This window comes from Camelus bactrianus, chromosome 28, assembly GCF_048773025.1.
Source record: "Camelus bactrianus isolate YW-2024 breed Bactrian camel chromosome 28, ASM4877302v1, whole genome shotgun sequence".
NCBI lineage: Eukaryota > Metazoa > Chordata > Mammalia > Artiodactyla > Camelidae > Camelus > Camelus bactrianus.
The window spans coordinates 8438115-8464457 of NC_133566.1; the positions used below are offsets into that span (position 1 = coordinate 8438115).

General features: G+C 33.1%; 1 pseudogene; it reads right to left on the reverse strand.

The window, feature by feature from the left end:
• Positions 1-24357: 24357 nt before the first annotated feature.
• Positions 24358-25997, reverse strand: LOC141575403 (60 kDa heat shock protein, mitochondrial pseudogene; annotated as a pseudogene).
• Positions 25998-26343: the final 346 nt, after the last annotated feature.

Here is a 26343-nt window from a genome sequence, read left to right on the forward strand (position 1 = left end):
TTACTCATTAGGGTCAGTTTGGTCATATTTTATTTATTGTTCTCCTATTTAATTTCACTGATACCCTTAAATATAAACTGAGGCCTTGTGATAGTGTCTGTATTTTTTCTATACTTTAAAAGTACTTCTCTCAAGTTAAAAATTTATAATTTAGATGAAATGACTGTATCTCTTGAAATCTCAACTCTCCAAAAAAGATAAAAGAAGATGTGCAAAATCTGAATATTCCTTTATCTTCCAAAGGAAGGTTTTTATTGAATATTTATTTTTAAATAGGAAATTCCAAGCTTAAAGTTGTCACTGTTTAATTATTTCAAACATTTAAAGAAAGGGCAATACCAAAATCAGAAAATAACTCATACTCAAAACACATAATAAATTTCAAGAAACGTATTAAAAAAGAAACATAAAAATGAGTACAAGAATTTAAAAAGGTGCTTTATAAATGTGGATTTCAAATAAGCCAATAACTATGAAAAATATTCAACATTTTTCATCTGAAAAATGCACAATATTATATTATCATTACATATGTCCCCTACCCCCATGATGAAAATTTAAAAGATTGATAATAATATACGTCATCTAGTATGTGGAACAATTGAAGCTTTTGTATACTGTGAGTATAAACTGACTAAACACTTGAAAAACCTTTTGGCATTTTCTACCAAAACAGAACATTCTCACGCTGTTGACTCAGCAGTTCTAATTCTAAGTCTGTAACGAAGAAAACTGTATATAAATGTGTACCAAAAGACACTTAACAAAAATGTTGATTCCAGCACTGTTCATAAGTGTCCCAAACTAGAAACAACCCAACGTCTATTAACTGTAAAATGGATATATAAATTATGGTTTATTTAGTCAATGCAACCTGGTACCATAATGAGAATGAACAAACTACAGCTACACAATCAACGTAAATGGATCTCATAAACATAGATTAAGGAAAAGCTAGACTCAAGAATATTTAATGTATATTCTCATTACATACAATTTTAAATTAGGCAAAAATAATGTATGTACCATCTTAGTGTTGTTAACCTTTTAGAAATGTAGTGACTAGAACAGAGTTTAAATTAGTCTCTAGAGTGCAAGTAATTTTTTTTATTTGAATGCTGTGCTATATAAGGTGTGTTAACTTGGTGAAAAATTATTGAGTTGTGCACTTATGATTTGTGCACTTGTATGTGTATATTTCATAGTTCCATCAAGAATTTAAGTAAAACACACACACACGACTATATTCACTATTCCTTACTTAATTCTTCTACTACTCTACGTTCCCTCCCCTATCTGTTCTCTCCCATTCAATGTTCTTGTTTCTCCTTAGATTTCAGATGAATAATTCTGAAAGGTAATACCAAGATCACCAAGATACTCATTTTGCAGAGGAAAACTATTTTATATGCAAGTAACAGAATATTACATCTAGTAGAAAAAGTGTCTTTTAGTTGATCCCATTAATTCACTGGGACCATTCACCGGTATGACTTCTATCTAGCCAATATACGTAACGTGTGTTCAGTTACAAGCCAACATAATTTTCACTCCATTTTTAAATCACAAGAGGATTCAAAATATCTCATAACTTCTGATAATTTTTTTTGGTTTTGATTTGATCCATTGAGACTCTTTTAAGCAGATAAATCTAATGACATTTGCATTCTAGTCAGCTCATATCTAGAATCTATAGAAATGGAGTTCAAGGATAATGTTAATAAACCAAATAAATAGGAGAAATAATTCTGTTTTTGTCTTTCACTTTTCCATTTCAGATAGTTGCCATTTTGGTTGATAAATGGCAATATTAATTGATTATATGAAAATTTTCACTGGTTAAAAAAAGGTTAATTTAAAATTATCGAAGATATAACAGAATAAAGCATAAGATGAGTTCATTAATTATATACTACTGCCTAATAAAAGTTAACCCCAAAACTTAGCAGCTTAGAACAACAGCATTTATCATTCAATCATGTGAGTCAGAAATCTAGACCAGGCTTAGCTGGGTCCTCTGGTTCAGGGTATCTCACAGGGTTGCAACCAAGGTTTGCACCAGGGGCATGGAGTTTTTCCCAGATTAGATTGAAGGAAGATTTGCTTCCCCATTTGACTGCCATACCTCACAATATGGCAATCTGCTTCATCAGACTGAATGAGTAACAAAAGCAAGAGAGAGAGAATGTGAATAAGATGGATGTCATGGTCTTTTACAACCCAATCTTGGAAGTGATATCCTATCACTTTTTCTCTAGTATATTTGCCAGAAACAAGAATTAGGTTAAACACACAGTCAAGGCTAGGAAATTGTACTATAGTTTGAACACCAGGAGGTGGCAGTAACTGGGAGCTATTAAGAAGTTGCCTACTGCAGTAGGAAATTACAAAACAAACAAAGAAACAAAACCTAAATAATTTACAGAGAAAAATCCATATGGACATAATCACAAATTAACTAGAAAAAGGATTTCCTAAAACAATTAAAAACCTTGAGAGAGAGAACATGAAAAGTTTCCACTTCCTGGTAAGTGTAATATGCTGCCTACTAGGATTTGTAGTTTTACTGATAGAAAATTACTTAAAATTTCTTTCATTATCTATTGGCAATCTTGACATTTCCTAGTTTCTTTATAGTGAAATTCTTTGTTTTTCATTTTTGAACATAAACTTACTCAGCTAATAAAGACTTTATAAGGTATAAGATTAATTTTATACTATTTACAAGATAATGCTTTATAAATATAAAAGTACTCTGTGCAGACTGAAGTATAATCAGCCTCTCTTTACAATTTGTTCAACTTAATCACATATGAGAATTTCCAGAGAAAAGTGAAAAGGCTGCATTAGAAGTGAAGGAAAATCTGATTAAGAATTAATTTACAGAAAATCAACATGGATATGCTTAGAATATTACAATACAATCTGAAATTCCTATAGAGGTCATAAGTTTCTTCCAAAAAAGAGTCAGAAATTAGTATTTTTGGTGCATTTTATTAGAGCATATTGCTATGATCTTTGGCTATTATTTCCTAAAGTGCCACTCGCAAATTGCAACCACCTAGAATGTTAATCTTGGGATGATTTTAATAACTGACCTCATATTTCACTGGTGGTAACCCAATAGCCAGCAATGCCTGACCAAGGTCTGTTTTTATCCCATGGCTCATATTTACACAAAACTGACAGTTATGGTGAGACTGAAATGTATTCTCTCCTCAGTATTAAACATAGAGATTAGCCCAACATATACTTATATGGTACACCAGAGTTTAAAATCACTGTAGAGAAGATCCCAAACTGAATCATAGATATCCTCAAGTTCTCCATCTTTCACAATGCAATCCATTCCTCTAACATGAAAGCTCAAGGTCTTATCCAGCAACACTGCAGCAGTTCCATTCTTCTACTGGGCTTTCCATCCAAAGGATTTTTTTTCCCTTCCTTCCTCTCTCTCTCTCTCTTTCTCTCTTTTTGATTTACTTTGTTTACTTTTTTTAAGAATTCTAAGGGAGAGCTCATATGGTCTAAAAATCCATTCTGGATGTCCTTCTATAACTCAGCCAATCATTGTTAAGGTGACCCTTAGGTCAATTTTTATTTTCATAAATAACTTTTTTAAACTATTTGGAAACAGCATGTCTGAAAGCTCTTACTCTTCCTTGCTTGACTTCTTGCCAATCTCTCTCCAGACTGCTTAAAATGTTGAAAGAATTCAACCCTCCACTTTCCCTTCCCTTGTCCCAGGTCAACCCCAAAGACTATTTTCATCACCCCCAAATCAGGTATTCAGCCTCTTCCAGGATTCAATTAGAAGAGAAAAACAGGTTTTCCCTTCTTTCAGAGATACCTCTAGTTTGAGTGATACCCTCAGGGCTGCAATCCCATCTTTATATGGAACATTTAGTTCCTCTTTGTCTCATTACCTCACTATTTCTGATTAGGATTTTGGTATTAACTTCACACAACCAATTGGCCCATCTAAATGTTTTCCTATACAAATGATTCAGAAATCTCCTTGATTCTTGAAATGCATTTTGTCCCTCTTTCTTTTTATTTATTTATTTATTTATTTATTTATTTATTTATTTATTTATTTATTTATTTATTTGATTCAAGTACGGTCAGTCACAATGTATCAATTTCTGAATGTACAGCACAATGCCCCAGTCATGCATATACATACATATATTTGTTTTCACATTATTTATCCCTCTTTTAGTCATCAAGTATTCAAATGTCCTTTGAAAATACCTCACTATACATATGAAAACTATGTGTAAATTTTAACGAGTTTTTTAGTAGGATTTTTTTCAGTTCAGTATCTTGCCTCATAACTCTTTAAAAAATACATACATTAACATATATGAATACTGTACAACCTACAAATCTACTTAATTATGCACCTATCTTAGCATCTCATTCCTGGAAGACATGATATTTCATTATCAAAGGCCAATCTCTCTACCTATGCCCTCACTTTTTCAAGTGCATTCCTTTCCTTTTCTTCTCCCTGTTATGCATCATCAAACTTCCTCCTCTATTGGGTCATCCTCATCAGATTATAAACATGAAAGCACAGAGTGGTTAAATGTGTAGCTCTAAGGTCAACTGGCCTGTATTTGAATCATAGCTTCCCCACTTACCACTTCTGAAACCTCAGCTTTCACCTTTGAAACACTGAGCTAATTATAGTTTAATATTTCCACTCATATTTGATAAAGTTATGCAGATTAAGTGACATGATACAAGCAAAATACTTAGCACAATGCCTGGTACTAGGATTTGTTACTGTTACTACCACTATCCTCAAATACCTCAAACTTAAGTAAAAATGTCCCAAATTAAAAGAAAAAATTCCTTTATTAAATATCAGTGTATATTTTTCATCACATTTCTCATTTCCCTTCAAATCCAAAGTCATAGAAATATAGGTAGATAAATTTTATCCATTTTAACTCATTAATTCTCTAATTTTCATTCTTTTGTATTCAATATTCCCCAAAACTTCTGTTATGTAATTTAGACCTAGATCCCTTTTCTTTCTACCCTGTGGCTTTAACTGGTAACATCATCTTTTACCTTTTCCCCACAGCTATCGATCATATATCTTCATGCTAAAAAGACTCAAATTTAAGTCTCCTGCCTCTTTATTGCAACCTAGCATATCTCACATGCATCTTATGTGCTTCAGACTTGATTCAGACATTGTATACAACCTAATTTTGCCTCGGTTTTCTTTATTTCAGGAAATGGCACCAATATGTACTGCATTTTTCAAGTCAGGAAACACAGCAAATTTGATCCAACAGAACTCCATTTTCTTCCCCTTCTGTTTTGCTAGTTTTTATATATTATATCCACACATGTCAGAAAACGAACAATCCTAGGTTGTCATGATTGCTTTAAAAAAGTTAAGTTTTTAAAGATATTAAATGCTGCCCTATACTTGATAACTACTTTTTCTTTTGTTTCTTTTTAGGCTAACTTTATATTAATAGCTGATAAAATAAATTTTCCCAAAGTCAATTTTAATTACATTTCTGATGTAATAACTCCCTAAATTTTTATTCAATAATCAAATAGTCATATCTTCTTCATATTTTCATTTTTTAATGTTTTTCTCTAAAAAGGCAGAAAGTGGTTTGAGGTACCTTAATAGAGAGTAACTTAATAGTATTTTCCTATCATGTGTAATTTTGGCATTTTTGAACATTGGGTTAAATTAACAGAACAATGTTATAAAAAAATTAACAACTTGGAGTTAGGGAAAATAAAAATATGAAACAGTTCTAATGGCATTTTATCCTACTTTTTTTCTATCTGCTTGACCCATTAGCAAAAAAAAAAAAAAAAAATCAAATAATCTACAAATCCAGATTCTAATTACATTAAATAAGCAAAAACATCTTAGCAGTGCTGTGTTTGGCCTGTTGAGTGGAGACTTCACATGTTGTGTCAGGTTAGATATGTGGAAATCTTTTAATATGTGAGGAATTGACATATTGGCATTTATCACCACTGTGTGAAAAACAGTATCAGAGACAAGCTTCTTTTTTCTGAAAGAGAGTGTGTTATTAAATGTTGGGAACAGCTGGTTTGACAGATTGTCCTTGTTTGTTCCCAGCTTAGATTTTGCTGAACACTTGAGCATATATTGGATATGCTATTTAGGCTAGACATGACATTTCCAGTACCTCTTTAAAGGTCAGAATGACAGATGTCTGGGTATAATATTCTCTACGGGAAATATTTAAACAGTGATCAATGCTTATGTATTTTTCAAATACTGCTCTTTATTTTAAGTGGTTTTTAAGAATTTGGTTTTTCAGAGACCTGGATTTCAGTCTTGATTTTTCTATCTCCTGGATATAATGCATAATACTCTGATAAAATGAGGTAATACAAGTGTCCACTTCATAAGATTATTCTGAGGACTAAATATATGAAAATACTTTGCAATTTTAAAGTGCTATATGAACACTAGCTTCTTCATTATAGGTATCATGTATGATTATTTTCTATGTGAATAAACACACATACTAATTTCTAAATAAATAAGTGGATGAATGGATGGAAGGATGGATGAATGTTAGAATCCACATCTAACAGATAACTGGCTTCTTCATACGTTGGCTGTGCTGTCATCCAAAATTAACCATGACACAGTAATCAATTCAGCATCTTTCCACGGTATGGAAATACTATAATACTATTAATATTCTAAGCACTATTGTATATACCACATTTCCCAGACATTTAATGAAGGAGACAGGAGAAGGCTTAACACATCTCAGAGCATACAACTTTATAAATGCCTCTACTCCCAAGTCTAACTGCTGACTAGGAGTGGTGGTTGAGTTTGGGTGTTATTAGTGCCTTTGATCAGTCTTCATTTTCCAGTCTCATTTTTCCTTCTAGTTCCTAGATTCCTCTTGCTTCTGCCCAAATTTTCCATACCCTTACCATACAGCATATTAGGTTTACTCCAGTTCTTCCCTTGCCCCTCAAAATCTTATGTATCACAATTTATAAAGCATGGCTCTTGCAGTCATCATTTACCAGGGTTCACTTTCCTAAGAAGCAGCAGATGATTTTAAACAAGTGTGCTTCCCATTAAACAGGCTAGTTCCTAAATAAAGATACTGTTATGTGGGGGAAATGTCATTATGTTTAATCTGCTCTTGCTAATTATTTTAATGAACTCTACAGATAGTCTGATACAACTTCACATGAATACTTTTTCATTAAATAGAAATATTAGGATTATTTAAATAGAAATTGTCTTTATCTTAAAAGTGTTTTTGAGTCGTTCTAACATTATTACATAGAGTTTAAATTATCATTCACAAAAGAAGAATGGGGGTTTTCATTAATGTAAATGGAAATTTTTCTTCTTAAAATTTTCTGTGACTCTCCATATAGTGGCAGAATTGTGTCCAACTCCAATCAATTTAGGTAAATTGCCATATTCATTTAAAAATTAATCTTATATTGTCCTATAAAGTTGTCTCTTATTCCTGTCACTTTTCAAGGGTTTGTGAAAAGAATTCTTACCTTTCTCTTAATCAATGTAAATTAGCTATAGTATTTCATACTTTAAATTTTACAAATAACATAGAAGAAATTTATGAACTTGGGTATCCCATGGACAGTCAAAGGAGAAAAGTCACATTTAAACATTATTTCACTTCTGTCTCTAAGGCATACTCCCAATATACCTTATTATTATTAATTTCATATAATATACATATTTTTGCAGTAGAACTTATTTGTTAAAACTTTAAAAATATTTTGGTAAGTGATCTCTTTTTATTTCATTTTTAGGAAGTTTTTACAAGTTTATATTTATGTTCCTAAAACTCTGTGTGTGTGAGCTTCAGTTGAGTATGTCACCTGGATAAATAATAATAAATATTTATATTCTAAGATTGGAAATACCCAAAAGGAGCATTCTTATTTAGTAAAGAAATATGTTTTTAAAACACATCCTTAGAATTCAAACAATATGTAAATCTAACAAATGTTTGCTCATACAAAACTAGGATGGTTCTAAAATTTTATGGAAAATACTATTCCAGTGTTCATGTCCATCATGATAGAATATTGTGAAATTCATATGAATAGATCCTAGGGAATCTCTAGGTACAGGTGGCATACATTGTATTATTGTCCTCAATGATCCACTCTCTCCTGTAGGAGTATCATACCTCCCTATTCTTGCCAATTCTCCCTGCAGGTGCAGAGATTTAGTCTGAATTACTGGAGAGGATTTTGTTCCCCATGTTTCGTATCTGAGTATCATCCTATTTCCAAGGCAGAGACCTCACTTGTGTAATTAGGATGATTTTCAGATCTCTGAACTTAATGTTCATTAAATATAACTTCCCTTTTCTTTCTTCCTACTTTTATTCCTCTCTCCCTTCCTTCCTTTTATTCTTTCTCTCTCTCCCTTTCTCTTTTTCTTTCTTTTAAATATAATTCAATTTCTAGCTCACCTGTTTTCCAGGCCACAAAGAAAATTTTACTTTGTTTTCTGAATTGACATTATTCAGTATTAATGTGTTGAGAGCACAAGGGGTGGTGATGGGAAATCTGATTATGAAGCTCTCTATCAACACAGGCTTCACTGAGATGTGCTTGATCTTTCTGTCACTAAGACACCTTTAAGACTGATAATCTCTTGGCATATTTGTTCCCTGATGGTTCTTGAGGGTGGAGAAATAGAGGTGCACGCTTCAGTAAGACTTATGCTTGGGACATAGGGATCTTTGTGAGACTAGAAACATCTGCTGGATTCACCTGTGCTCTCTAAACAGAACAACAAAGACTGCATGACACATCTCTTTGTAACATAGTTTCCTGAATATTTTAAGCCCACTGTTGAGATCTACTGCTTAGGAAAAAAAAAGATTCCTTTTAAAATATTACTGCTCACTGACAATGCACCTGGTCACCCAAGAGCTCTGGTGGAGATGTACAGTAGATTAATATTGTATTCAAGCCTACTAACACAACATTCATTCTGCAGCCCATGGATCAAGAAGTTAATCACCATTCTAGATGTCATGAAGACATTCATGATTCATGGGAAGAGGTAAAAATACTCTAACATAGAATTAATTTTTAAAATTGGTTTTCATTTAACATTCTGAACACTCATACAGCTCATTATTAGGGTAGAACCAATCTCATTTAATACTAGAAACATATTTGGAAAGGTGCCACCCATTCGTTTGTTTTCTTTTGAGGTTAAAACTATGGAAGTCTAGTAAATGTAGAAAATGTTCCAATGCTGACTGAGATCAAATGTCAAATCATGAATGTTCTTGTGACAAACACATTAAGAGTGTCCTATGTGGAGTGGGCAGCTGCAAAAAGCAGTGGAGCGACCAGCGCCAGGAGAGGGTGGGCAGCCACCTCCCTTCCTGGCAGGAACGCATGCAGCACCTGGCCACGGTGCTGGGAGAGGGTGCAATCCACCCACCTGCCCCACCAAACCCCGAGCACAGCATCTGACTGCAGCATTGGGAGGGGGAGTGACCTGCCTGCCCACTGGGAAAGAGCTCAGCTCCTGACCCAGTGTTAGGAGGGGATATGATCTGCAAGCCAACAGCCACTGGGAGCAGCACAGACAAGGGTGCCAACAGAGGGCCTCTGGAAACAGCAAGCTGAGTTAGCAAAACAGGGCGAAGACACAAAGACCTCTAGATAAAATCATTAAGAATACACTGTCTCCAGGAGAACTAGATAACTGATACTTCTTAAGCCACAGTGCCAGAGAGATATGAGCAATTTGAAGAAGCAGAAGAGCCACTCCCAATTAAAAGATCAAGAAAAATCCCCAGAAAGCACAATCAAGGAAATAGACATTGATGGCCTACTAGATCAAGATTTTGAAAAAGGAACAAAAAGAAATAGTGTTTAGAGATATAAAATATGTCAAAAATGAAATAGAAGCTATAAAGAAGAACCAAGTAGAATTAGTAAACTCATTTGCTGAGTTGAGAGTTGACCTAAAGGGTGTACAAAGCAGGCTAGATAACACAGAGAAACAAATAAGTGACCTAGAAGACAGGACAACAGAAAGCACCCAATCAGAACAGCTGAGAGAAAAACAAATAAAAAACAATGAAAACAATATTAGGGACCTATGGGGTAATATAAAGCATGCCAATCTACATATAATAGGGGTTCCAGAAGGGGAAGAAACAACAAAGGGAATTGAAAAGGTCGTTGAAGAAATCATGACTGAAAACTTCCCAAACCTAAAGAAGGAATCAGATATCCAAGTACAGGAGGCTCAGAGGGTCCCAAACAGAAAGAACCCAAACAGACCCACACCAAGACATACCATAATGAAGATGGATATAGTCAAGGATAAAGAAATGATCCTACTTTATAATGATTAAAGGAGTGATACAAGATGAGGATATTACACTCATTAACATATATGCACCTAATATAGGAGCACCTAAGTACATACAAGAATTACTAACAGAGATAAAGGGGGCTAATGATGGGAATACAATCATAGTTGGAGATTTTAACACTGCATTAACATCACTAGACAGATCTTCCAGACAGAAAATAAACAAGGCAATAGAGAAATTAAATACTACAATAGAAAAACTAGATTTGGTGGGTATTTTCAGAGCATTACACCCCCCAAAAATAGGATATACATTCTTTTCAAGTGCACATGGAACATTTTCCAGGATCGATCAAGTACGTGGGCACAAAAGAAACCTCAACAATTTTAAGAAGATAGAAATTATCTCAAGCATCTTTACTGACCACAATGCCATGAAACTGGAAATCAACAACAGAGAAACAAAGGAGAAAAAAAGGAAAGCATGGAGATTAAACAATATGTTATTGAAAAAACAATGGATCAATGAGGAAATAAAAGCTGAAATTAAAAAATACACTGAGACAAATGATAATGAAAGCACAACCACTCAAAACCTATGGGACACAGCAAAGGCAGTGCTAAGAGGGAAGTTTATAGCAATACAGGCCTTCCTCAAAAAAGAAGATCAATCTCACATAAACAATTTAACCCACCACCTAAATGAATTAGAAAAAGAAGAACAAAAAGCCCCAAAAAGCAGAAGAAGGAAGGAAATAATAAAGATCAGAGAGGAATTAAATACAATAGAGATTAACAAGACCATAGAAAAAAATCAACCAAACCAAAAGCTGGTTTTTTGAAAAAGTAAATAAAGTCGACAAACCTCTGGCCAAACTCACAAAGAAGAAAAAAGAGAGAGCACAAATTAGCAAAATAAGAAAGGAAAATGGAGAAATTACAACAAACAAAATAGAAATACAGAATATCATACGAGAATATTATGAAAAACTATATGGAACCAAACTGGATAACCCAGGGGAGATGGACAAGTTTCTGGAGACATACTGTCCACCAAAACTGAATCAAGAAGAATCTGAACACTTGAACAATCCGATCACTAGAAAGGAAATAGAAATAGCAATTAAAAACCTCCCTACAAATAAAAGTCCAGGACCGGACGGCTTCACCGGGGAATTCTACCAAACATACAAAGAAGAACTCATACCAGTCCTTCTCAAACTCTTCCAGACGATTGAAAAGGAGGGAATACTCCCAAACTCATTCTATGAAGCCACCATCACCCTGATACCAAAACCAGGCAAAGACACTACAAAAAAAGAGAATTATAGGCCAATAACACTGATGAACATAAACGCCAAAATCCTCACCAAAATTTTAGCAAATAGAATCCAACAACACATAAAAAAGATTATACATCATGACCAAGAGGGGTTCATCCCAGGGACACAAGGCTGGTTCAACATACGCAAATCAATCAGTGTAATACATCACATCAACAAGAGAAAGGACAAAAACCACATGATCATCTCAATCGATGCAGAAAAAGCATTTGATAAAATTCAACACCCATTTATGATAAAAACTCTCGCCAAAGTGGGTATAGAGGGAACATGTCTCAACATAATAAAAGCTATATATGACAAACCTACAGCCAGCACAGCACTCAATGGTGAAAAACTCAAAAGCTTCCCACTAAAATCTGGGACAAGACAAGGATGCCCACTATCACCACTCCTATTCAACATAGTCCTGGAAGTCCTAGACACAGCAGTCAGGCAAGAGAAAGAAATAAAAGGGATCCAAATTGGAAAAGAAGAAGTAAAAGTGTCATTATATGCCAATGACATGTTACTATATATAGAAAACCCTAAAAGGTACACAAAAGCTACTAGAGCTGATTGAAGAATTCAGCAAGGCAGCAGGCTACAAAATTAACGTTCAAAAATCAGTTGCATTTCTTTACACTAACGATAAATCAATAGAAGAAGAAAGTAAAGAAACAATCCCCTTTAAAATAGCACCCAAAGTAATAAAATATCTGGGAATAAATCTAACCAGGAGGTGAAAGAATTATACACAGAAAACTATAAACCATTGATGAAGGAAATTAAAGAAGACTTTAAAAAATGGAAAGATATTCCATGCTCTTCGATTGGAAGAATCAATATTGTTAAAATGGTCACACTGCCCAAGGCAATCTATAGATTTAATGCAATCCCTATCCAATTACACAGGACATATTTCACAGAACTAGAAAAAATCACAGTAAAATTCATATGGAACCATCAAAGACCTAGAATTGCCAAAGCATTACTGAAGAGAAAGAAAGAGGCTGGAGGAATAACTCTCCCAGTCTTCAGACAATACTATAGAGCTACAGTCATCAAGACAGCATGGTATTGGTACCAAAACAGACATATAGACCAATGGAAAAGAATAGAGAGCCCAGAAATGAACCCACAAACTTTTGGTCAACTCATCTTTGACAAAGGAGGCAAGAATATACATTGGAATAAAGACAGTCTCTTCAGCAAATGGTGTTGGGAAAACTGGACAGCAGCATGTAAAACAATGAAGCTAGAACACTCCCTTACACCATATACAAAAATCAACTCAAAATGGGTTCAAGACTTAAACATAAGACAAGATACAATAAACCTCCTAGAGGAAAACATAGGCAAAACTTTATCTGACATACATTTCAAAAATTTTCTCCTAGAAGAAATAAAAGCAAGAATAAACAAATGGGACCTAATGAAACTTACAAGCTTCTGCACAGCATTGGAAACCAGAAATAAAACAAGAAGAAAACCTACGGAATGGGAGAAAATTTTTGCAAGTGAAACCAACAAAGGCTTGATCTCCAGAATACATAAGCGGCTCATATGACGCAATAAGAAAAAAATAAACAACCCAATCCAAAAATGGGCAGAAGACCTAAACAAGCAATTCTCCAAGGAAGACATACAAATGATCAAATAGCACATGAAAAAATGCTCAATATCACTAATTATCAGAGAAATGCAAATCAAAACTACAATGAGGTATCACCTCACACCAGTCAGAATGGCCGTCATTCAAAAATCCACAAATGACAAATGCTGGAGAGGCTGTGGAGAAAGGGGAACCCTCCTACACTGCTGGTGGGAATGCAGTTTGGTGCAGCCACTATGGAAAACAGTGTGGAGATTCCTCAAAAGACTAGGAATAGACTTACCATATGACCCAGGAATCCCACTCCTGGGCTTGTATCCAGAAGGAAATCTACTTCAGAATGACACCTGCACCACAATGTTCATAGCAGCACTATTTACAATAGCCAAAACATGGAAACAGCCTAAATGTCCATCAACAGGTGACTGGATAAAGAAGAGGTGGTATATTTATACAATGGAATACTGCTCAGCTATAAAAACCGACAACATAATGCCATTTGCAGCAACATGGATGCTCCTGGAGAATGTCATTCTAAGTGAAGTAAGCCAGAAAGAGAAAGAAAAATACCATATGAGATCGCTCATATGTGGAATCTAAAAAACAAAAACAAAAACAAACAAACAAAAACAAAGTATAAATAAAGGACAGAAATAGACTCACAGACAGAGAATACAGACTTGCGGTTACCAGGGGGGTGGAGGGTGGGAAGGGATAGACTGGGATTTCAAAATTGTAGAATAGACTACACTGTATAGCACAGGGAAATATACACAAAATGTTATGATAACTCACAGAGAAAAAAATGTGACAATGAGTATGTATATGTCCATGAATAACTGAAAAATTGTGCTGAACACTGGAATTTGACACAACATTGTAAAATGATTATAAATCAATAAAAAATTTAAAAAAAACTACCCCATAAAAGGTGAATTATATAGTCATAGGAAAGAATAATTTTAACAAAGCTTCAGTGAGGTTACATTTGATGTAGTGTTTATCATTTTAGTATAGATTCTTCATCCTATTGTTCAGTCTTAGAAAGTCAGAGTTACTGAAATATAGCTGTGTGACCTTAGAAATGCCATGTAATCCCTCTGATCCTTTTCTACCTTAATCTGGAAAAGGAGCATTTATTAACACTTTATATACAATGCTGTTAGAAAAAAGTAAGTGAGAGGATTATGTAATGTGAAATATTAATTACAGGGTAACTAAAATTATTGCCATTTTAACTGTAAGCAAGAGCTAAGATTATAAGGGAAGAAAATGACTTTTCTCACAGCTCATGCATGAACATGTTCCTTTCAATGAACTGATGATAATATTTTGCAAGGGTTTCATACTTATATCCTTATAGAGAATAGACATTAACATAAAATGTGTGAAGTGGAAGGATATAAGATTATGGAGAACTATGAGGCTCAGTTACTTAATAGGAATGTTCTAAAAGAAGCATTTACTTTTCATTTTTATTAGAACATGACACGACTACAGAGATGTCTGGCTTAAAGACAGCTAGTTTTAGATGTAGTTTACAGAATTACTCTCCAACTGCATTTCTTTAATAAATATTTTGCTTCAAAACTGTTGTTGTCTACAAATCAGCAAAATCAGACTGTGGAAACTTCAGTTTCCTAGTAACATTGATACTTGTCTTTTCAATTCTGCTCTTTTCTACTTTTCTTTTATTCTAAACATTTGCTTTACTACAATAAAGATCCACAAAGTGTTCCCTATTTACTTCTTCTATTTGGTACCCACTGATTAACTGTATTTTGGGATAGAAGGATGGGGGTCAAGACCAATAAAAAACGTAAGAGAACAACACAGAAAAGAACCTAGAACTTTGCATGGGCACATACAAAGGAATTACTTCTGTAAGCTGAAGAGCTTAGAATGAATTTAGTGAATGAACCAATGGAGTCAACAGACTGTAAACGGTTTGAAATATCTGCAGTTAGAATATAATGACATGTAGAAGGAATTTCAACAGCCATTACCCTTTCAATCTCTGATAGAATAATGAACCGACAGCTTCATAAGCATTTCATCTCTACTGTAAATTATTACATAGCTATTGTATATCCTAAAATAATCATCCTGAGTTTCATTTATTCTTATCTGAATAAATGTTTTCATTCTAGTAATGTTCAAATTAGTAAAGACCTAGCTTTGTGCTCTTAGCTGGATTGTGAAATGCTTGAGAAAAATGCTGTTTTTTTAATGGTGGATTGCATGTGTTTTAAAATTATTATAACATTAAGAAAATCCTTTCATAAGTATGAACTATATAAGGTTATGATTTTTATTAGAGAAATTATAACTGCATACATAAAATTTTGAAATGGTCTGTTTAATTAAAATCAATATTATCACCAATTACAGTCAGTGATCAAAGCAGATAAAAATAAACCAGATGTGGTTTGTCACCAAATGAGATAATTGCAAGTCTATGCTTTAATATTTTAAACTAATCATTTACATAAATATTTTAATGATTTTTCTTGATCAACTACAGTATATTTCATATTTTGTGAGCATTCCCTTTAATTCTAAATGTGATTTAAAAAAGACTGCCTTAAAGATTAAAAATATGTTAACTTAAATTGATACCAAATAATATCTTAATGAATCCAGGCACTTGTGTCTTTGAAATTAATGTTTTTAAAAGCATTCAATATCCTTTGTCATGCCATCATTTGGTAAAAATGTCAATGCACATTTTAAAAAGCATTCTGTAATCTGGTTTGATCTTTAAATATACTTAAGAAATGTTATTATATTAAACTGGGAGAAGTATTTAATATCCCAGAAAGTAAGTAAAAAATAAATAAATAAATTCAGGTCACAAGCTTACCTAAATTTTTTATTCTACTTAAAAACACTTAAAAGTGTTCTTTTATAATCATTTTTTCAAAGATTCCCAAATTATGTAAACAACAACAGAAACAAGTACAAATCTGCAAACATACTGCTTTCCTTGCAAACTGAAATAGAGTTACACATTTTGAAATTTTACTTTTTGCAGCACACAGCTGAGAAAGATTAATATTGCTCCTGTTGGTGGCATAGAAGCATAGAACTCTTAGTGCCACTCTACCAACTCATTACAGACAAGGAAGGCACAGATACAGTGAGTATTAGAGATCTGATGATAATCTTTAGGATTCTCAATCGAAGAACCTGGAGATATATAAGACAAATGCAACACTGACACACTCAAACAAATTTGGTATAGAATTGTATGAATATACTCTTCATCTCCTCTTTTTCTGCTATGCTCCTTTTTCTTATCTATTGCTCATCCTAAGTTTTTCACTCTTGGAATCTCCTCTGTGCCTTCTTAAACTTGAAATATTTTAGTCGACTGTGTTGACATTTAAATCCAAGCCCCTGTGTTTGTTTAGCCATTCTGGATTGACTCCCATCAGCCAGTCAGTTCCAGGTTGATGAACCTATCACTTATGTTTGCCACACCTGTGACCTACTTGGAGCATATCTTTTCTGCTTCTGGACAAGCTTCTAGGTAATGATCCCCTATCTACATAATCAATCTGGCTTATAGCCTGAGACTCTGATCAGCGTAATTACAAATTTTTGGAATAACTAAGAATAATTTAGTTACATCAGCTATATATAAAGAAGTGATTAAATGATGGTTCTAGTCAGTGAACTGTGAGAAATTCATAAAGTCATGTAATCACAACCATGACTAGGATACAGAAGTTTCCTAACTGAAAAACAAAACAAAACAAAACAAAACTCCGATTTTACTCAAATGCTCTCCACGTCTCAACCCATGGCTACTACTAATTGTTTTTACTTTTCTAGAAGGTCACGCACATGAAATCATACAGTATGACAGTAATCTCGAATTTTAATTCTTTCAGGACACAATATATTTGAGACTCCTCTGCATTGCTGCAAGTTCTTTTTATTGCTGAGTAGTGTGCCATTGTATGAATGTACACCCCGTAGGACATCTGTTTCTAGATTTCAACAACTATAAATTATTCTGCTACAAACAGTCACATGCAGGTTATTTTGTCAACAGCAGTATTTATTTCTCTGAATATATAACTAAGAATGGAACTGCTGGGTCATATGGTAAGAGTATGTTTAATTTATAAGAAATATTGTTTTACATTCCCTCCAGCAGTGCAAAATTTACATCTGCTCAGGTCCTCAGCACTTACTATTGTCATTTTAAAAATATGTATTCACTTTAATAGATGTGCAGTGGTTTCTCACTGGGGTTTTATTTTAGTTTTCCAATGCCTAATGATGTTGAGCATCTTTTATTGTGCATATTTGCCATTGGTATATCTTCAGTGATAAACTATCATTCAAATATTCAAATTCATTCAAATACTTTAACATTGTCTTTCAACAGATATGGAGAAAAATAGTTTCTTCTATCTTTAGTTTGCATCTTTACTCTCTTAACAGTTATTTTTCTCAGAGCAATTTTTAAAAATTTGATGAAGCCTAATTATCAAGATTTTCTTTTATGAACCATGCTTTTGATGATTTAACAAAGAACAGTTGAGTTAATCTGTGGCCCTGAAATTTTTCTTTTCAGTTTTTGTCTAAAAATATTAGTTTTACTCTTACATTTAGATTTACTACTCATTTTGAATTAATTTTTGTATAAAGTATAAAATGAGATTTACCAGACTATCCTACCCCAACATATGCCTCCTTGACATTGGGATTATTTTGAGCCAAAGGCCACTGAGAACCAAGAGACACAGGAAAAGCTCTAAAATCTGAGCACAAGTTCTCCTTTTTTAAGGAAATTTACATTTATAAAGTAAATTTCCATTTCTTTAGAAATGTCTACCAGGAAGAGGAAGACTCTTAACAATTCTTATTAATGGAGAAAACATTGACTTAAAGCTGCAAAGCAAACCTTACTAAACAACCCATGTTTACTATTTTTTTCCATAACTTGCTTTCCCTGCCCAGAAACCCCAAATTCCTTTTCCTTTGTTTTAGCCTAAGATGATATATAAACCCAAGTTCTTACCAATTTGAGTTACTCATCTCTGAGTACTCCCATTTGTAAGTGCTATGCACATGTTATTAAACTTGTTTGTTTTTCTCTCATTAACCTGTTTTTCTGGCCAGTCTCCTTTACAGGGCCACTACTGGATAACCTAAGATAGGTAGATGAAAAGATTTTTCCTCCTTTGCAAAGGCAAGATCAACTTTTGCTTTTTGCTTATTGATATTCAGTTGTTATAGTCTTTGTTTATTGCAAAGATATTCTTTTTCCATTGAAGTACCTTTGTCAAAATCAATTGACTATGTTTATGTGCATCTATTTCTGTATTCTATTTTACACATCTGTATGTCTATCCTTTCACAAAGATTATAGTAGTTTAATTACTGTAGCTTAATATAGTTTACTTAAAACCAGATAGAGACTTGCAGCTTTGTTCTTTTTCAAAATCATTTTGCCTAATCCAGTAACTTTGCATTCCATAAGCAAGATAGACCCAACATAGAGATATCCCAAAAACTCCTGCTGGAACTTGACTGAGATTTCTTAAATTTATAGGACAATTTGAGGGAACTAAAATCTTAATTATACTGAGTCTTCAAATCCATGAATATGGTTTATCTCTCCACTTATTTATATATTCTTTTTCTTTTATCAGTTCTGTGTAGTTTTCAACATACAAATCCTTCACATACTACATTAGACTTTGGACCCAAAATTGCTAATTCTGGGAGCAGTTTAAAGGTAATTTTTATTTCAGCTTTTAATTGGTCATTGTTAGTTAATAGAAGAAAAATAATCAATTTTGTATATTGATCTTGTATATTGTTATCTTGGTCAATTTTCTTTTTATTCCTAGAATCTTTTAGGTACAGCCCTTGGCATTTTCTATGTAAATAACCATTTCTTTTGTGATTATAAACAATTTTTTTTCAAATCCGTATGCACTTTATTTATTTTTCTTGCTTACTGCATTGTCTATGACTTCCAGTGAAATCTTAGATGGGGAGAATGAAACATATCCATGACTTGTTTCTAATCACAAAGAAATCATCTAAACTTTCTCTAAATATGAGGTCAACAGTGAGTTTGTCGATACTGTCAGGTTAAGGATGTTTCCTTCTCTCCTTAAAATGCTGAGAAATTTTATCATTAATGCATACTGAGTTATTTCAAATGCTTTTAAACATACAGTAGTATGATCACTTGGTTTTGCTTATTTATTCTGTTAAATATGATAGATTACACTGATTTTTTTTAAACTGATTTAGGTAGAATTTAATATCATAACATTTATCACCCATTTAAGTATACAATTCAATGATTTTAGAAAATTTATATGGGTGTGCAATTCACAACAATCTAATTTTAAATTATTACCATCACCCCAGAGAGTTGCCTTCATGTTCATTCAAAATTACTCCCTTCTTAAACTTTTGTACACTGTTGATGGGAATGTAAATCGGTGCAGCCACTGTGGAAAACAGTATGGAAGTTACTCTAAAAAAGCAAAAATGGAACTACAATATGATCCAACAATTCCACTCGTGGCTATGTATCTGAAGAAAATGAAAACATTAATCCAAAAAGATGTATGCACCTTAATGTTCATAGCAGCATTACTTACAATAGCTAAGATATGGAAGCAACCTACATGTCTATCAGCAGATGAATGGATAAAGAAGTAGTGGTATATGTGTAGTATACACACACACACACACACACACACAGTTACATATATATATGCCATGGACTACTACTCAGCCACAAAAAAGGATGAAGTTTTCCATTTGCAACAACAATAGATGGATGTGGAGGGTATTATGCTTAAATAAGTCAGAAAAAAAATACTGTATATTATCACTTACATACAGAATCTAAAAATAAAACAAACCATGAACATAGTGTAAGAGAAACAGAGTCTCAGATATAGAGAATGAATAAGTTGTCACCAGTGGGAAGAGGGACAAGACAGGAGTAGAGGATTAAGTGATATGAACTATGTATAAGATAAATAAGCTACAAGGATATAATGTACAGCAAAGGGAATATAGCCAATAGTTTATAATAACTATAAAGGGAATACAACCTTCAAAAATTGTGAATCACTGTTTTGTATACCTGAAACTTATATTGTAAATTAACTATACCTCAATTAAAAATTATTTTCATCTTCTACTACCAGATTTAGACAACCTCCCCTAGACATAAGTAATCTACATATTTAACATTTCTGTTGTTCTTTATAACATGGCATGATATTACTTCATTTCAACCTAAGGTATTTTTAGTATTTCTTGTAAGGTGGGTCTGTTAGCAACAAATTTTCACAATTTTTGTTTATCTGGTCTTTATTTCACTTTCATATGGGAAGTATTCTTTTAACAGCCTTATCGATATATTATTGATACACAAGGACCTGCATATATTTAAAGTATACAATTTGATGATTTTGAAACATACATGAAACCATCACCCCAATCAACGTAACAAACATATCCACCATATCCAGAAATTAGGAAGACCTTTTTATTTGTTTCTATAATGTGAGTACATTCTTCCACAGCCTTTTGCCTGCCATTATTTCTAATATAAAACAGCCTTCAATAGTACTGATTTCCTGTGTATGAACCATTTTTCTCTTGCTGCATTTAAAATTTTCACTTTTGGCTTTCAACAGTTTGACCATAAATTTCTAGGTGTGGATTCTTTGTATTTATCCTGTTTAGAATTTATCAAGCTTCTTGGATATGCAGACTAATGCTTTTCATAAAATTTGGGAAATTTTAATCATTTTTATCACATTATTTTTCTACTCCTTTTTTCCCAGTCCTCTCAGATGCCTGTCACACATATTTTGGTACATCTGGTATTTTCTAAAAGTTCTCTGAAGCTCTATTTATTCTTCAGTCTTTAAAAGATGTTTTTTTCCTTCACACTGGATCATTTATTGCTAGTTAAAATTGTAATGTATCAGACCACGTAGAGTTGGTCCAGGTATAAAAAAATAAGTCAACAGGATAAAATAGAGTGGAAAAATAAATTGGCACTGGATATATGACCGAAGTCACACTCCTGTTTAATGGAGAAAGGATGGACTAGTCAATAAACGGTTTCTCAAAAATTACTTAACTGGACAAAAGGGAATGTAAACTAAATTCCACATTAAAATCAGCATTAGATGGATTAAAATATTTAATACGTAAGTTAAAAGTTGAAAAGCTTTAGAAGCATTCATATAAGAATAACTTTATGACCTCACTGGAGAGATGGCTTCTTAAATAAGACATCATGGGAAAATAATATATTTGATATCTTTATATAAAAATCATCTTTGTATCAAAAAGTGTGATAGAAAGAACATGTTACAGACAGAAAACATGTTTGAGTGCATGTAACCAACAATTAATATCCAAAACATAAGAAGGTATTTTATATAATTCAATAAAAAACAATAAAAGTAAAATAAAAATCAATACACTAATTATATAACATTATTTTCAATTACACTAGTAATCAGCAAAACCTCAAAATTATGCATTATCATTCTATTATTGTGATCAAAAATAAACACACCTATATAAACACACATACAAACAACAAACATCACACACACAAAAAAAAACAAAAAACATTTAACAGTATAACATGCAGTCATGGATATAGAATATTAGAATCCATAATCCACTAATATTGAAATGTAAATTGTCAAAACTACTTTGAAGAACTATTTGGCAATATTTAACAAAGCTGAATATACTCATACCCTCAAATTTCCACTACCAAAGGTTTAAGATATTATAGATTATACATGAGCATAAGACATTACAATAATGTTATAGTGGGATTAAAACACAGTGGAAAGAGGAAAACTGGAAATATTGAATGCAAACAAGTCTCTTGAATAGCAAATAGAGGTGTGTTCAAAATATATTTTTTAGATTGGACTGAAATAACCTCATGCATATGTGCTGAGTGGAATGATGCACTGACATGTATGGGATTCAAACGCTGGTGGTTAGGTAGACATGAGGGTGAATGTCAATGGAAAGTTTATGGAAATAAAGTGTTTTACAGCTTATTGTGTATCTTTATGGAAATAAAGGTAATCTCTCCTCTTGGATTCTAATTTCCATCTCTGCAATCCTTCAGACTAAGTAAAAGACCTATTTCCTCAAGCAATGTCTCTATAATAAATGATCATGACAATAACATTCACATAGAGTATCTGACCCTTTATTATTTGACAAGACCTGTCCTTGCTAAGGCGTGGAGAATCAGACTGAGAGAGGCTAAGAGATTCACCGAAGATAAAGTAGCTAGGAACACAAATGTAAAATGTAAACCAATGCTGACTGACACCAGAATTCAACTTAGCCAACTTCAATAACTTAACCCTGTCAGACTGCCCATCTGACTATATACATAACAGTTCTTTAATTTGCAACTACTGCTTAAGTGTTTTCCATATTTTCTTATACACATGCTTTTTATACTGTGGATTTTTCGACCATAACAAAACTCTGAGATAGCAAGCTTCGAGATACACTTTTCCAGTTACCTGGCAATAAGCTGCTTGACAATAAGGCAATAAGTCTGAGCTGAGATAGTCTTCACTATTTTACATTTCTTGATCCATCCTTGTCTAGACTTATTCTGCTTCTTTTATCTTTCTAGTTATATGAGCCAAAAGTATTTTTTTCTTTAAAATAATTTGAATTCACCAAAAGAGACCAGAATAATCCAATTCCCAACCTTCAGTCAGATTCAGTCTTTCCCTTCCTTATGTTCTCATTATAGTTTCTTCACATATAGCATTTAGTAAACTATCATTAAACTTTTCTGTATACATTTCTTATTTTCTCAAGATGGAAGGTAAAGACTATATCTTCTTTAACTCTGGAGTACTGCTTTCCCTGATACTATGCTTCTGAAATAGTTATTGTAGGAAAAATTATACTATACTAAAATTGATTAAAAAGAATAAAGACCTGTGGCAGAAATGTGGTCCTTCAGTCAAAAGAAACTGAATTCTTCTATAATTGATAACATTGTATTTTAATTTTCCCACTGGCATAATAGGGATTAAATGGCCCTAAGGCATTAAAAGTATTAAAATGGTTAATGTAGAGTTTCACATTTTTAGTATATGTAGATTAATTGTACTGAAGATTGTGTATATGTAGCTTCATTTCTTCATGAAGTTTTCTGTCTAAATATGAGAAAAAGACTTCTATATTTCACATTAGTAATCGATATGAGCAACATATTATTTGCTAGAAACAATTACCATACATAGAAATAATTTACCAGTTTTTTACCTACCGAAATATATTGTAACTATTTCCATGTTGTCCATAATTTTAATTATCAGGAATACTTACTTCATTTCCTAATAAAAGTCACATTTATTGTAGAAATATTTATGGTTATGCCAAAATTTAGTATGATTTTTTTGTCACAAATAAAACTAATTTTATCTTTTTAACTTTAAACAGTTTTTATTACAGAAAGGTTGTCACATAATTAACTATTTCTCTGCATTGTACACAATTATTTTTATTCCCCACAGTAAGACTGCTTCCTAACTTCCTATCTGATGTTGACAGGTACTAAAATTCTAGTTTTAACAGAATAGTAATAAAAATTCCTCAGTGATTTAGGTTGAAGGCAGTTCACTGGGACATGGCTCTTGCACTGTTACTGGGAATGTACAAATGTCTTTTTACTCTTTTGTCTTTCACATACAAAAACAAGATAAATTATCTGTAGGCATGGGCAGTGGCAGCAGTAAACCATTATATGTTTTCCACTGAAACTAGTAACTGATGGTTATAGTTATTTCCTTATACAATAAGCCACCTTTTCTTCCTTCATTTCCTTCAACTGACTTCTCTGAAGTTATTGGTGAGGAACGCTGCCTTGAGCTTCCTTCACAACTCAGTAACAATGGTTAAGCACTATTTCAGAAATATAACATGCTACCTCCCATACCAACTCCCATTTCATCATTCTACCCATTAGAGGGTCCTTCTCTTTAGAACTTCCTGTGACTACATCTTCCGCTATAATTAACCAGGAGGCCTCTCCAGCATCATCCAATAAAGTACTTCTTACAACCTTCATTGGATCTTTGATTCCTTTATCATCAAATTCACATAATCTACAAGTGTACTGCTGTAACCAACTCCTGAGGAGCTTTGCCTAATTTTCTCAGCTATCACTGATCCTTCAATATCTGAATTCTTAGTAATGGTCATTGCAGGAATTATGAGTGTTCTTTTAATAATTTCCATATCAATTTTTGATCTGCCTTAGCTTGAGTTACTGAGTCCAAGGCTGGAATGCACTGAAGCAGAGCACAAACACCTTCCAGAACAATGCGTTCCTCAACAGCAGCTCATGTAACACTGAGAGCACCTGTAACTCTTTATTCACTTCAACACCATCTGTCTCAACCAACTTTCAGCAAAATTACTCCACCTGAGTTCTGTCAGATGATCATTTCACTTTATCTTTTCACATTTACTGGTTGTAATATATAATAGCTCAATGATCTCTTAAATATGTTTTGCAGTTTGAAATTTGTCACCTTTTTCTTTCAAGAGCATGGCATCATCTTTGGTCACAATGACCTCCCCAACTTCTCCTAAGTCTAGAGGCTTAACAACTTCAAGATTTAGAGTCAATCCTTCTTTTTCAAACACGGCAATATCAGAATAATAGCTAAGATTTTAATATGCTTCTTTCTATTTAATATGCTTCTTGGTCACCAAAACCAAGAGCTTTAACTGCTATAACTTGAAGACCAACTTTTAGCCTACTCAAAACAAGTGTATCTAGACATTCTCCATCAACATCTTTAGCAATTATGATCAAGGGCTTACAGTGAGCATAGGCAAGTTAAGAGCAGCTATAATAAACTGAAAAGAAGAAATTTTCTTTCATTCAACAAAGCATAGGCATCTTGTAATTCACATTTCTGGCATTTTGATGTATCAATACAGTATAGAGAAATATAACCTCAATAAAATTCATTCCCTCAGTAATTTCTAATTCATCATTAAATGTTTTTCCATTCTTTACTGTGATGACACTCTTTCTTCTAACCTTTTTTATTGCATCAGATATGATGTAGCATTTGTCTCCATTTGCAAAACTCCCAACAATGTGAGCAATTTCTTCAAGGGTTGCCACAGGTTTAGACTACCTCCCAAGTTCACCAATTACAACATCACCAGATACCATCACACATCTCCTGATTTTCACTAGATTAGCATCTTGGTTAATCTTCTAAAAGCCTTCTTTGGCAATAAAACTTGCCAGCACAGCAGCAGTAGCATATCATTCCCATCCTCTTCATTTATGCTGTTGGCAACATCTTAAACAAGTTTAGTGCTAATATTTTTGTATTTATCTTTTAAATCAGTGGATTTTGCAATGGTCACATCATCTCTTGTTATTTTGGGACTTCCCAAGCTCTGTTCAACAATCACTGCATTTCCCTTTGGCCCACAGTAACAGCTACAGCATCAGCTAAAAGGTGTACAGCGTGAAGCATTAAGAATAGAAATCTGCAACCAAGTTTACATATTTGGCATAAGCCTAAGTGTGATGAGAAGCCAGTGCCTTGGACATTGGTTTTATCTGGGGAAGGACTGTCAGTAATTGAAACATTTCTGCCAGGCAGCAGCAGGGCATCTGTGGTGAGTGAGGAAAAACTAAATTCCTTTCCCTTGTTATTCATTTAATCCTGAGGTAAACAAATTTAAATTTGAACACACTTGAATGGAATGCCTAAAGGGGTAAAATTCATCTCACATTTATGTTATAGAAACTATCATGCTCTTAGAACAGATACATTTGAACACAATTTTCTATTGAGTAAAACAGAATCAAAATTTGTAGTTGCAAATTAAGAACTCCTGAAGCCTACAAATAAAATGTGAAAGTTATATTTTGGGTATTATATCTGACTTATCAAGCAGTCAATTTTTATCTACTCTAAGTTCTCTGAGAACTG